Source organism: Xenopus tropicalis, chromosome 7, assembly GCF_000004195.4.
Source record: "Xenopus tropicalis strain Nigerian chromosome 7, UCB_Xtro_10.0, whole genome shotgun sequence".
In the NCBI taxonomy this organism is placed as follows: Eukaryota; Metazoa; Chordata; class Amphibia; order Anura; family Pipidae; genus Xenopus; species Xenopus tropicalis.
In genome coordinates, this window is record NC_030683.2 from 52,132,222 (window position 1) to 52,148,010 (window position 15,789).

Here is a 15,789-nt window from a genome sequence, read left to right on the forward strand (position 1 = left end):
AATTTGAAAATGTATATGTCTGTAAATGGGTTTGTAATTGTATAAATAAATGCCACTTACTAGTTCTGAAACAGGAGGGATGCAGGAATCGCTGGAGGGGTCCTGAAGGGTCTGTGCCTGCAGAGTTCTGTGCAGCAGGAAGTGAGTGGGTGGCACTGGGGAGAGGAAGGAATAGGAAAGGGAGTGGACACTCGTTGCCCATGGGGCTGTCATCACTCCTAACTCTATGCAGAGGTGGCAGAAGGTGCCTCTGCACAGAGAAACCTCTATCTGCCCAAGAACTTACAGGATATGTACTTGGCAGATAGGGCCTTTTTCTGCCAGAATGTACAGCATATGTGCTTGCCAGTTAAAGGGTTAAACAGAATATCTGTTGTGGGAGGAAGCTTAGAGGAGGGGCAGTGGAGGGTGTTGGAGTGTGGCTGTGGATGAGTTAGGGGTTAGTTCTCCTCTAAGAGATAAAACTACTTTGGAAGCATAACATCTGTCTTGAAAAATTTCCAGAAATAATAATGGCCTGGTTTTATTTAAATACAAAGCAGGGTATTTATGCAACATGCATTATTACCCTGACAATACTGTGGCATATGTCTTTGAATATTGCAGCTTTTGGATGCCTTCAGAAATCATTAATTCCTCTTTATAACAAATTATTCTACAGAAAAACTAAATTTAAACTAAACTGGATGACAGTGGATTATGTAACAGAACAATGATCCTAAAAAAAATGGCAAATCTACAAATGTACTGTATGCCTGGAAATGAAAAAAGAGTGTGAATATGAGAATTCACAAAAGATGAACGTCATAGAAAAGTTTTTAGTCCAGCATTAGCACCAGAAACAGCCCTAATATCATCCTAAATTAATGAACTTAAACATCAATTAAATTTTTCAGTTTTATAAGTAGGAGTAGGCTGAAAGATTGATAAACACACAGATAATAGTCAAGTTTTTGCTGCTAAAAATATTAATATTTTGAAAAGTTCAGCTCAGATTTTTAATTATTCCTATTTTCCATTGTTTTGTGAGCATTTCATGGAGCAGATAGAGCCTAAACACTATTAAAATTGTAAGTGCTTATTAGTTTATTATCTATGGTGATGAGCAAATCTGTCCTGTTTTGGAAAATTTAGGAAACTACCAAAAAATTGGCGAAACAGCAAAAATTAGTGAAATGCGGTTTGCGCGCGTTAATTTTGTCACATGTGATTTTTGTTTTACATAACTGCACCTATTTTGTTGCAACCGTGACTTTTTTTCCGCACAATGATTTTTTCATGGCGAATTTCTTAAGAAATTTCGCAAAACTATTTGCCAATGGCGAAATGCAGAAATTTGCGGCGAATCCATGCCTGCAGAAAAAATTTGCTCATCACTAATTATAAACAAATATCCATAGGTCCTTCCCCAACAAGGATTTGCGCAGTCTCATAAAAGTATACATGACCTGCATATATTTAAATTTCCCAGGTGCATAACTTTACATGTATCAACATTTAGGGGCAGATTTACTAATCCACGAATCTGAATCCCGAAAGGGAAAAAAACGTATTGGAAATGAAAATTTTGCGACTTTTTGTATTTGTCGCAATTTTTTCGTTGCCATCGCGACTGTATCGTATTTTGCGCGACTAATTTGTCGCCTTCACGATTTTTTCGTATTGAGCGATAGTAAACGGCGGAAAAACCAGTCCGATTTTTTCGCGCCGGCGACAAAAAGTCACAAAAATACAGATCATTACGAAAAAAAGCATTCGGACGCCTTTGGACCGTTCGTGGATTAGTAAATCTCCCCCTTAATCTCATCTACTACTACAACTGCCAGTTTGTCAAGATTCTGCTGCAAGGATGGAGATGTAAAAACTGGACATGAATTAATAGATTATCAGATTTGGCAGGAGCAGTTCTCAGTTTAAACAGATGCCTAGGCTGAAAAGTTTGTGTTTCAGACTTATCTTATTCAACTCAATGAAAGGCAGAAAGGGACAATTTGTAGGACCTGCCTGATATTTGTCCAGTGTGCCATAACCCTTATCTACCACAGGAAAACAAAACTTTACATGCTATATCAAAACAGCACAAAGTATTTTGACAGTTCTATTAGAAACAAACAAGTTCATCATCCCCAGAGTGAAATATAAAAGGAATAATGGTGTATCTAGTTGTTCCAAATAATAGTGGCTCCTCTGCAGGTTTTGCTCCTCTTTTGTTCCAAACATGGTCTGAATTACTTTGTCCTTTTTGATCTCAGAATTTACCTTTTCAGATGCTGCATCATCACAGCATGAAAACAAACAAGCAAGAAAGTCTTCATATCAAACCAAACTTTAGAACAGTAGAAGTCCGAGAGTATGATATTTTTTTAAAGAAAAAATGTTTGCCCTATTTTATCTTATCATTGTTGCACATTTCATAAGGGAATTATTAATTCTGGTTTGAAGAATTCATTGACAGCGCTGTCAGAAGAAAGGTTTGGAGAATGAGATAATATAAACTTCATGGATGTTTATGATTATTACAAAAGTAATTGTATTTAACACATATACTGTATGTAGACAATTCAGCTACCTAAGTATAAATAAATAATCAATTTACCCTTAAATGACAACATATAAACACTATGGGGCAGATTTACTAAAACTCAAATGTATCTTCTTTTAATTTTTTTGAAACCACAACTAAACTCTTTTCCACGAATGTGTGACATTTCTAAAAAAAAATCCAAAAAGTTAAAAAACACATGTGGAAAAAAAGCTGCAGAAAAGTCATGAAAAAGTAACTTTTTTGACTTGTCGCAAAATAGCCATGGCTTTTTTAAATTGTTGCACAAAACCAGCATCAAAAATCCAAAAAAACTCAAAAAGTTAGAAGCAAAGAATAATTGTTCAGGGAAGGTAAGGGACATCTGGCATTGACCTAGACAGGTTTTAGGTGGAGAGTTTTGGGGTTTGGAATTGTTGTGAAAAAACTGCATAATAAGCCTAAAAAAAGTTGAAACTTTTTGCAACTTTTTCCGAGTCAAAAACCTCGACCTGAAAAAGTTGCAGGTAAGTAAATGCCCCCTTAACTGTATTAAAACATAATAATAGAGGATTTTAAATACTGCAATAAAATACTATTGTTCATGTTGTAAGCAATATCAGACCAACCTAAGGTGGCCATATACTGTACGATCTGCTCGTTTGGTAAGTTTGCCAAGCAAATGGATCTTCTCCCAATATGACCATCTACAGGTGGGCGATATTGGGATAATTTAATTGTTTGTCCCTGGGGCCAAATGATCAAATTAAAACTGCGGGCATAGGTGCCCATACACGGGCAGATAAGATGCTGAATCGATATTGTCAGCTTATATCTGCCCGTGTATGGCCACCTTAAGTATTTAAATTTATGTTTATTTATAAAGCAAAAAAAAAGGATGAGATACTGTAATTTTGAGTAAGTTAAAATATACCTGAAATTTTAAATTGTTAAAATAAAATAAAAATAAATAAAATATTAAACAAAAAATTCAGCTGTAATGCTTTTCACACACACAATTCCTATGCATTCTCCCACCAATTTCTTTTCTTGTGTATCTGGTCCAGTTGGTATTCTACCCTGGGGCTCAGACTTACTAAAAGGGAAGGGCCTTGACTGTGTGAGGAAGGGGAGGCAAGCATAAGAGATAGAAAGGGGGGCAGCAAAGAGTTAACAGTAAGGCAGCAGGAATGGGTAGTTAGGAGACAGAAGGAGGGAACAATGAGGTATAGGGAATGCTGGAGAGGAAGTTCCTACCTTTTCCGGTGGAGCAGAGGACAAGCAACATCCCACCCTCCTGCCCTTGTTTTGTGGTAAGTTTACAGGTGAGGGGCCAAGGTGGATGTGGTTTCCTTGGACTAGGGTCCCAGAACTGTGTTTTTTCTGGTTGCCCACCTGTTGGTCTTGTGACAGGTGGCCGGCATGAAAGGTAGTCCAGTTGGTGGTTGTTTTCCGGTGGGCAAGCATTCCATGTGGGGGATATAATGTTGATGGTTATTTTAAAATGCTTAGTAATTTTTTAATAAAGCTGTGTCCTGTTTTATCTCAACCTGATTGTCCTTATTGGGGGGGGGGGTGCAGCTTGAAAAAGTAGTTCTGGAGTTCTTCAGGTTGTAAAGTTGATTCACTTGACAATCATGTATCAATGACAAAACATAGCCCAGTGACCAGAATTCTTGAAACACATGAAGCAGAAAAGCCCTGACTAAGCTAAAGGACTAAAAGATTGCAATAGATTATGTTATGCATGACACAACAATGTAAATGGGAAGTTTTGCAGGAATGTTATCTAAACATTTAGGGTAAACATGTCAGCAACAAAAATATAACATGTAATGAGCCTTTAATAATCAAAACATGGTAAAGGCTCAGTGCATGTTCTGCTGTTACATGTTTATAGTTCTTATAAAATTAAAGTAACCTTATTGTTTTTGTATTTAAAATGTGAACGGTTTAACATGGTATTGAAAAATATATTAAACAAGTATAATTTCCACAATTTTTAAATCACTTTAGAGTTTTGCAATGTCATTGAATTCCATAGTTCAATTATTCTGTTAACAAAACACAATCAAATCTTGTAATAATATGTATTACTAAGTATAACAGCTAATAAATTTAGAAATATTCCGATATTATAGTTATTTCACAGAATATGCTAAAGTCTGGGCAACTGAATCCTCTTTCCCTCAAATGTTTTAGTAAAACAAATCATTCTACTAGTTTCTTTCCCTGCTACAGTATTTTGTTCCAATCTTTTTATTGCTATTTTTTGCAACACTTAAATCTCGCTCTAAGAAATAAGGTAATGTTGCAAATTTTTTGGTTTCACGGATTTAAATTAACACAAATCAGTTTGTCCATTCCCACATGAAAACTTGTTACAAGAAAATCTCCAAAGCTCAGATTGCACACAAAAGCAATGTAAATTTAAATTGCAATACGAAAAAATTGCGGCGGCGACGGAAAAGTCACGCAAAATACGATAAAGTCGTGACGGCGACAAAAAAATCGCGCAAAATACGAAAAAAACGTGACGGCGACTAAAAAGTTGCAAAATTTTCATTTCCAATCCGATTTTTTCCCATTCGGGATTCGGATTCGTGGATTAGTAAATGTGCCCCTTAGGGTTGCCACCTGTCCGGTTATGACCTGGACAGCTCGGTGTTTCAGGAGGGCTGTTCGGGTCAAAACCTCCTGCCCAATTTCCCAGATTAGGAAAACTGCCCAATTTCCCAGATTAGGAAAACCAGCAGGACTCAATAACATTGACACATCGATCAGTCAATTGTGGTGTCATAACCATAAAAGTTTTTTTCCTTGCATATTTTCGCTAATTTGCGCGACTTTTTTGTACTGTGCGTCAAAAATTATGCACAAAATCGTATTGTCGCGTTGAGTACAAAAGTTTCAGATTCATTCAAGCTTCGGTATCGTGACTTTCCTTGGGCCAGGTTGGAGCTGCAGAGTCCTATGAGAGTCTGCATTGAGTCCTATGGGAGGCTTCCAAAATCATGCACAGAAGGATCAAAGTCAGAAAGGTTTTTCTGCCGTTTACGATCATTCGGCTACGAAAATTTTGTGACTTTCGGATCGCCAATACGATATTATCGTGACTAATATGATTTGTTCGTAAGCATTTTTGTGATATTTGCGATCATCAGAATTATTGTATCTAATCCGAATTTTACCCATTTCGGGATTCAAACTCGTACTTTGATTAATCCGCCCCTTAGAAGTAGAATCAGGGACTGCTGACTATTTCAAAAGCCTAAGTGATTCAGTATATTTTAAAGGGGCAATATATATATCAACATCAACTCAATAAAAAAAGGGTTGTGTTGAATATTCTTGTTGTATATGCTTTTAATTAAAACATATCTATGTTTTGGTTTTTTTTTTCTTGCACTAAACAAGAAAATGAAATTAGCTTCAGTTTGGCATTTCCTCTTACTTCCTGTTCTGCCAAGCAGAGAAGCTGAAAAACAATAATCTTTCAGTATAATGAGCTGCTCCTTATCTCAGGTGCAGTTTAGAGGAGGGAGGGGTTTGTTTATTTAAATATTTACGTTCCTTTGAGAAAACTACCCTGTTAATATGGGACTAGGAAGAGTAAGGTTTTTTATTAGTGCATTATAATCAAAGAAAAATAAGGAAAATATGGGTTTTTATTAAATTAAAATTCCATTTTAATGGTATCAAGTAGATCATAGCTTTTTACCTTACATTAACTAATCAATGCCACTAACACTGTAACTATTTTCCATCTTAATGTAGCTAATTAACATCTAAAGGGTAGCAAAATAATGTAGGTCATATTTGCTATCCCCCTAAAAAAAGAATGTGACATTCTGTGACATTTTGTCAAATTGATTTAGAGCAAGAGCTGCATTTAAATAAATGTCTTCATTTTTTAAAGCACAAAAAGAGAAATAATTTTCCTTTTTTTACATGAGCAAAACAGGTCTCCATACAGTTTCTATTCATCTCTGAAATGCTATATCTGATACCATACTACCATATCTCACTCCAATTGTTATTCATTAAATGTCCAGTACTGCAATGGTGCTTGAAAGTTTGTGAACCCTTTCAAATTTTCACTTTTCAAATATAGTCTAAAACATCATCTGTTTTTCATGCAAAGAACTATAGCAAGCAGGTGCACACAGTGGAGAATTATCTTTAAAGGGTAATTTATAAATGTAGCTCTGGTTGCTGTAAAGTGGAAGCAAATATTGTACAGATACATGCATCCAAACCTGCTCCTTGCAATTCAGTATAGTTGCCAGTATAAGTGCCATTGGGTCTGCCCTGTCCCTTCTGCTCAATCGTGCAAGTGTGTGCTTATTGAACCCTGAAGCTATCGACGTACTGAACACAGCAGTAATTAATTAATTCATCATTCATTTTGAATACAAACATTTCCTGCTTACGATCCGAAAGTTCCCAAATTTTCGTATTGAAACAATCGTTTGCGTATTGCGATCTGAGTCACAAAATTTTCGTATCCCAACAATTGTAAATGGTGCAAAACCCTTTCTGACTTTGACACTTCAATGCATGATGTGGGAAGCTTTCCAAAGGACTCAATGGCACTCTGCAGCTTCAAACTGGCGAAAAGAAAGTCACGATACTGATGCTTGAATGAATTCCGAAACTTTCGTACTCATCGCGACAAATAAGATTTTGTTGCACAAATTGACGCAAAGTACGGAAAAGTCACGTAAATTAACAAAAAAGTCACAGAAAATACGCACAGTTCTAAAAGCTAGAACATTTTTTTAATTTTTCTATTCGTAACCAATCGTACATTGATAAATGTAGAAGTGATACAGTCCCCACTCTGAAAATGTTAACCACATCCAATTTGCAATGTTTGTTTAACATATCAGAAACAATTTCAGTGGGTGCCACTATCTTCATGGCAGCAATTATGTAAGGTTTCTGGAAAAAATATTGCATTGTAGGTAAAATAATTTTTTTGTCCGAAAATTATACACTGCAGAGAAGAAATTACCCTTGTAGTGCTTATATCATCCCAATTTGTATGGCACATTTCAACAAATGATAATAAACATGATAATATTATAATGCTTCCTTAAACACATTGGGGGAGATTTACTAATCCACGAATGGTCGAATGCATCCGAATGCGTTTTTTTCGTAATGATTGGTATTTTTGCGATTTTGTCATCGCCGTCGTGACTTTTCCGTATTTTCAGCTACTTTTTTGTATATTTTTCGCAACTTTTTTGTCGCCGTCGCGAAAAAATCGTATAGTTGTGCCTACAATACGATAAAGTCGTGACGACGACGAAAACATTGTGACAAATATGAAAAAGTTTGCCATTCGGGATTCGAATTCGTGCTTTGTTAAATGTTTGTGTAAGGTGATACTGCTTACATTATAGTCCCAGTTACAAATCTTCTAACTGAACACAATCATTCACCCAAAGTTTAAAATTATATTTATTAGTACATGCTGTTTGAAAAGCAACATATATGTAATAGATGAAAAATTGTATTTGTAACTAGCATATCAGCTATACAAGCCCCTTAAGCAAATGTCTTTTTCAGATTGATGCCAAGATTATTTCCAGAGTGATCCAATTCCAGTTTAATTCTTCCATGTCCACTAATGTAAATTGAAATACAAACTGACATTCCTATATTATTTTAGGTAATGAGTTGGAAAGTGCTGCTGAGAAAACGTCTCCTACCTGGTCATGCTGGTTTGTAGCAGATGGCAATATCTCACAGGAAATGTTAGTAAGAGATGAGCTCAATATGTAAGATAGTGATCTTAATGATGATTTGTAGAAAACAACAAAACAAATACTGGGACCTAATTTATAGCAATTATCTATATCCCTGAAATGCTACGTATATCTAGAATTGAGCATAGAGAATATTCATTGTAAATTCCAACATCCTGTGAGATGCTTACATGGACGATCATCCTAAAGTGGGTTTTTCGGTGTCTTAAATTGATTCCATGCCTTTCAGAAGGCATGGATACGTGCATTTCGCCACTGGCAAATTTTTCCACAAAACTGCTGCAAAATTTTGACGAGAAAAATGTGCAGGCACATTAAAAAAAAAAAAAAAGACGCGGTAGCAGAAAAAAAACGGTACCCGCATTTCACCTATTTGCGAAATGGGTTAGATTCACTCATCACTAAGAATGAGTGTTTTACAAACATGGAAAATGTGGACTCCAGTACAGACAAACAACTGTAAACAATATATTATTATTGTTTATATATATTATTATATCATTTTTCCATCTCTAAATTATTTAAGATGCAACACTAATGCGGATGATTTTCAAGCTCTTTAACATTCAACATTAATCAAATGGTTAAACATATAAAATTATGAGCAGGTGTAGGTTAGCAGTCTTCTCTTCACCTTTTATATATTACATTGCCCTCCATGAGGCTGCTTTATAAATTATCCATATGTGCATATGGGGATAATAATTTCAAAGGTAAATCTGCTGAAACACGATAAGGAGCCCCTGGGTATATTGTAAATATTTTGGAAACAGTATTGTTTGTCTGTTGTATTCTTTAAATGGACATGCATGAAGGAAGTGGGATTTTATGTATTGTTTATTTTGTTATTGTCGACTAACAACAATTAATTGAGAAGCCCCCAAATGCAACTTTCAAGGTCAGTAATACATTAACTGCCACTCAGTTAATCCAAATACAAAATTTAATGTATGGTCAATTTAAGATGCTCCGTTATAATATATTTTTTGTGAAAAATAAACCTGAACATGTATAAATGGGTTACAGTTTTCTTTAAAGTGATGTAATGTTAACTGTATTTTTACCTTTAAAGAAAACTAACTTGAAACACTACTGTATAAAGTTTTGGAATTTGCCAGGTTCTCAAAAAAGATCAAATAGTTGTGTGAATTACTTAGCTAGATGCTGCCCAAGAATAATAGACTATTTTCTGCTGAGGTTTCAATTTAAAAGATCAGAAATAGATCACAAGTAATATGTTCTACAAAGATGAAAACTGCAAAATACAAATAGAAAACACTGCAAGATATTTATCCTGCATTTGACTGCCAAAAGTTGTTTTAATAGTGTTTTCTATGACATATATCTATTATGGCACATAAGAGGCACACATATTTACAATCCAATAACCCTACAATGACACAAAATAAAATGGATTTTCTTTATTTTGTTGAAAGCAATTTAAAAGATACTTTGACAGATACACAAAAAAGAAAAGATAGGCTCTAATGATGTTATGTTATATCTCTTCATGTGTTTTTTTTTACAAAAGACTGAAAATGTAAATGTTAGCATGTATTTCTAATATATAATATATATAATAATATTAAAACTAATGGTTTAACACTTTAGTGAGTGCAGCTTTGTATTTTTTGTTATGATATATACTGTATATACAGGTATAGCCCCTGTTATTAAAAATGCTCTAAACCTTGGGGGGTGTCTGGATAAGGGGTCTTTCCATAATTTGGTTCTCCATATTATAAGTCTGTTAAAAATATTTAAACGTTTAAATAAACCAGACAGTATTGTTTTGCCTTCAATGGGAATTACATATATTTTACTGTTTTATTTTTACAGAGAAAAAGAAAATCATTTTTAACAGTCATTTTATTAAAATGGAATCTATGGGAGATGGCCTTCCCATAAAATATTTTACTAGAAGGGATAAAAGGTTAAATCAATTTCCTAAAAAAAATCCTGGCTAGCTTGATCCATCTGGATCACTGACAGGAAACCATGCAGGAAACCTTAGGGATTAACAATAGTTTTAGATATAACAATTTAGTTTCCATGCTGGAATGCACGCTTATCATATGTGTGGATTAACTAGCTAGATAGACGTTAGTATGCAGCACTGAATTCTGATACTTCAAATGAATATGCTCTGAAAAAGCTATTTTGAAAATTAATATGAAACAGGGTTCTATTTTCTTTGGGATGCCAAAATAGTAACAATATTATAGAAGTTTATCAAATATGGAAAAATATATTGATTATTACAATAGCACATAGTGATGAGCAAAACTTTTCACGAAAAGCCACGAAAAACTGCCCCAGTTTACACAGTATTGTGTTCTGTGTAAAATACTGACCCCAATGTATTGTGATAGAAAGTCGTACCGGGCAAAAAAGTCACAGAGTAAAAAATGACCATTGACTTCATTACAATTCGATAATTTTTTGTCATTTCGTTAATTTTTTTGTGAAACAAAATGGAACAGATTCTCTAGTTACTAGCACATGTTAAGATATTTGTTTAAATATGAGGCTAGTTTTTATTTTTATTTGTAAGCATACTGAATGTAGTCTCTACAATGTGAATGTGTAATTGATTTAAGGCCTTTAGTTTTTTATACATTTGAGGAAGTGTAAGTGGTTCTTCACACTGAGGGCGGTGAGGTTGTGACTCTATTAATGTGTTTAAGAGGGATTTGGATGATTTTTTTTGAACAAGCATAATATTTAAGACTATTGTGATACTATAATCTACAGGTAGGGGCACATTTATTAAGCCACGAACGGGCCGAATGCATCCGATTGCGTTTTTTTCGTAATGATCGGTATTTTGCGACTTTTTCGTATTTTTTGCGATTTTTTTCGGCGTCTTTACGACTTTTTCGTTACCAATACGATTTGTGCGAAAAAACGCGAGTTTTTCGTAGCCATTCCGAAAGTTGCGCAAAATCTGCCGATTTTTCGTAGCGTTAAAACTTGCGCAAAAAGTTGCGCCTTTTTCGTAGCATTAAAACTTAAAAGGTGCGACGTTTCGCACAAGTTTTAACGCTACGAAAAAAGCGCAACTTTTTGCTCAAGTTTTAACACTACGAAAAATCGCCAGATTTTGCGCAACTTTCGGAATGGCTACGAAAAACTCGAGTTTTTTCGCACAAATCGTATAGGTAACGAAAAAGTCGTAAAGACGCCGAAAAAAATCGCAAAAAATACGAAAAAGTCGCAAAATGTTCGTTTTCAAATCGGAATTTTTCCAATTTGGTTCAGATTCGTGTCTTAGTAAATGTGCCCCGTAGTATAGATATTGGTATATATAGTATATATATGTGAGTCTGTATATATATATTTTGGATGGTTTGGAGGGGTTAATCTTAATGGACTTTGCTATTTTTGTACCCAACTAAACTATGTAACTATGTAAATGCGCACAGCAAATAGGTTACACAATACAGTATCTTTTACAATATTATTCCTATAACACTAGAAAGTTCCTATATACTAGGAAGTTCCTATAACACTTGTATAGAATATAGATAACAGTCACATCTAGATACATATACTGTATAAGGAATGTTTATTCTGCTACTTGCAATGTCCCCATGCATTTCATAACACATGATAGATACTGAATACATCTCAGCATACATTTATATACAGTATAATGTTTATTGAGCTGCTGCTAATCACAGTGCAACAGTCACTTGACTTAGGGGAGGGTATTGACTTAGGGGAGGGTATTGACTTAGGGGAGGGTATTATGAGTTATATATAGGCATTATGGTTGAACTTGATGGACGTATGTCTTTTTTCAACCCAACTTACTATGTTACTATGTTACTATGTTACTTTATCGTCATCAGGATATATATAGAAATGACACCTAGGAAGCAACATTTACCAGCAAGTTTCTTGAGGGCTAAGTTTCACCAAATAAGAAATAAACAATAGACTGGATATTACTCTGCAATTTGCAATATTTTAATGTATTTAATATAAACATACAAAGAAATGCAATGGTGTTTCAAATAGGCAGAAAAATGCTAGACAATGTACCAACATATTAATTTTAGTGAAAAGCAATTTCTAAGATTAATGCAGGTGTCACATATTCATTTTGGTGTATTAAGTAGCTCCCTGCATGAATGTGTCTCTTGCCCTTTTATTCTTCTACCTGTTTCAAAATCAATTAAACTGTGCAACAAAATTGTGTGAGTAAATGGTAAATGATACAGATGATACATACATGCAAATGCTATTTTCTATTCCCAAAGTGTATTTATATCACAGGTACAAAAAAAGTAGATAATATAATACTACAAAAATGTATATGTGTTTATTGGAAGTGTTTGTTTCTTCTTCACTCATTTTTTCAATATTGAAGTGCTACAGTACAGAATTTTAAGTAGCATATTCCCAGGGTATTTAAAGTAAACTATATTTTGATGGGATTTATAATAGAACTTTTTAATGCATGTAAGAAGTAAAACCTTATGTTTAGAACATTGGAAATGTTTACTTCTGTTTTTAGCTATTACCAAATCATTTCTATACAAAACAAACCTCAATAAAAAAGCTAATACCCTGTTCAAATTTTTATATCTACAAGTAGAGATTTGTTTTAGATGATGTGTGAGTTACTGCACTGGAAAGCCTTAAGCCATCAAGTAAGGGACACTTGACTTCACAGTATTAGCAATCTCATCAGAAAACAGATTATAGCTTTAGCCTACACTGAAACCATTGCTTTTAAGTAAAGATGCCCTGCAGCTCAAGAATGAGTGAAATCCAGCTTGGTAAGGTTGAATGCAACTACCACATCTAAACAGAACATAAGTCACTTGTCACTACATATCTATGATCTCCTCAATAGTAGTACAGTGATTGTGTGGGATTGCAATACAGGCCACTGGCTAAATTCTTTTGAAGCTTATATCAAAGATGTAAACAGATTTAGACTGACTATTGAAAAGGTCAGTAGTTCCAGTTACAGGTTAAAGGCAGGGTAAATAGCAACAGATATATAGCCCAAAAACTTGCAATAGTCATGGAAGATGGCATATAAGCATAAGGCTTAAACATAACGATGAAAAGCTCAAGTTTCACCAAAATAAATGCATTAGTGAAGCAAAACAAAAGTAAAAATTGTGTTTATTAAATTAAAAATTGTTTATTAGGTCATGGACAGCCTAACACATTTTGTGCCAAGCTAAGCACTTACTCATAGGCTTCCTATGAGTAAGTGCCCAGCTTGGCATGGAACATGCTAGGCTGTCCATGTCCTAATAAATTATTTTTATTTATGTTTTGCTTTACTACTGCATTTATTTTGATGACTTTCACACTTGAACTTTTCTTGGTAATTACCTATAACTCACAGAATGGGGTTAAGTCGTGAGATCCTCCTTAAATGTACCAGACGGGCTTTTTTTAATGGAATTGTAGGGACCCATAGGAACTAAGCTCTCTATGGCTTTTGCCCTACACTGTGCTATCTGCTGTTACTGAGCAGATTCTAATGTTGCCACTTTAGTTATGTGTCATTATGCACTTATTGGCCCTTAGTTAGGATGACCACTTCCTGCACACTGTAATATAGTGATTTGTAGGGTGTGGGCACTTCCTCTTTGGCATTCCTATCTTCCAGAGCAGGTTGCACATTGAGCCTGGGTTCTCAACTGGGCCCAGAAGTCTATGCCTAGAGGAAGCCAATCCATCTAGTGATTCTAAGTCGGGGATCAGGGACCCCGTGAATGAGGTGTAGTCATTTGCAGGTTAGACTCTGTTATAGCACGCTTTAGGAGTGTGATTTAGTTCAGGGCTATTTAGTATGAGCAGCTATACGCTCCCACATAGGAGAAAATAGAGGGTTTAGTACACCCAAGGCTCTTCTGCCTTATTGTAGGGACCGCAGTGTCAGACATAGGATTTAGGCTGTTATTAACCCCTGAACCACCGTCGCTGTAGGGATCCGGTCCAGATAAGGCAGACACTACCTTTGGGACTCCTGGCTATCCCCTATACCTATCTCCACAGTGGTGCCATACTATTCCTGCTATCTGCAACTGCATTTGACATTTATGTACTATTCTACCTCAAAGCTGTGAGTATTAACCCTGCATATGCTGTGTACCATTAATAAACCAAGTTCTAGTTCAATGCAAAAGAACCTCTGGCGTCCATAATTACTTATATACACGTTGTGGCAGTGGAGAGTTGTAGTTCTGCAACACCTCTCAAGTGTAATTCTTCCGTTTTGCGAAGGCCCAGCCTGTGTGTTGGAGTCACATGTGCCAGTGCTCATACCTATTAGCCGGTACTGGCAAAAACTAGCCAGAATAGGGTTACAGAATTGTATTTACTATACATCATAATATTGATATACAGAGCATAGAAACACAGTTTATTTTCCTATCAAACATAACAATGCCATTTAAAAAACACTGAATGTGAAAACTAGAGCCTTACAGTGTAAATGGATTCAGTCAATGTTTCAAGAAAATAGAAACCTACATGACAACTGCATATTATGTTTTGTACCATACTTACTCATGAACAAGATCTACTGATACGACATGTTAAGGATGATTTCAGTGGTATAAAATAATACATGATAAATGGGGGCCACACATAAGTGCAGTAAAACACATACAAAGAGGCATGGAACAAAAAACTGAACTGTAAATGCTAATTATCAAAGTCAAAAGTGAGCATAACAAATGGAAACTAAACTCTCAAGGAGCCATCAGCATTGGTGTGACCCCTTTCTTGAAACAATGAATTCTCTGTAAGAACAGATCTTTACCAGTCAAAGTTTGGAGCCATGGAACTTTGTGTGACAGCACCAGCAGGGAATCTGCTCCACTTCAGAGACTGGCAAAAACAGAGCAAGGCAGAGAAGCAGGTAATGGTAAGGCATAAATGCGTAGTCAAAAAAGGAAAGAAGGGCAGAGCAGAGAGCTTACAATTAGGCAAAAAGGTCAGAAGTGTCTGATATTCATAAAAACCCAAATCAATCTCTGTTAAGGAGGTTTCAACACAACTCATTTTTAGTCATCACATCTATCAGCATTAAACATCTTTTGCCAGTTGGCTGCTCAATTATTCAATCTAGTCAAATCTCTCTTTGAATTCACATCCTGCATGGAACTCCTAGTTTTGAACAATTTTGTGTTACCAGCAAAAACAAAAACAGCACTTACAATGCCAAACTTAAGGTAATTTATATACAAAAAAAGCAAAGGACCAAGTATATTAAAAGAGGTTTGAGATGGACAGGGTCATTCTACCCCTTAAACCTATCTTACACTAGCAAGGCCCTATCTAGAATATCCTGTGGAGTTTTGGTCCCCAGTGTTCAAATGGGATATTATTGAATTAGTGATGGGTAACTACGATGGTAAAGGTAAAGGGTGGGGAAAGTATCAGTTGAAAAAAGGGTAGTCAAGTTTGGGAGTCTTACACTGGATATGTTAACTATGTATAAATATACAGTAACCT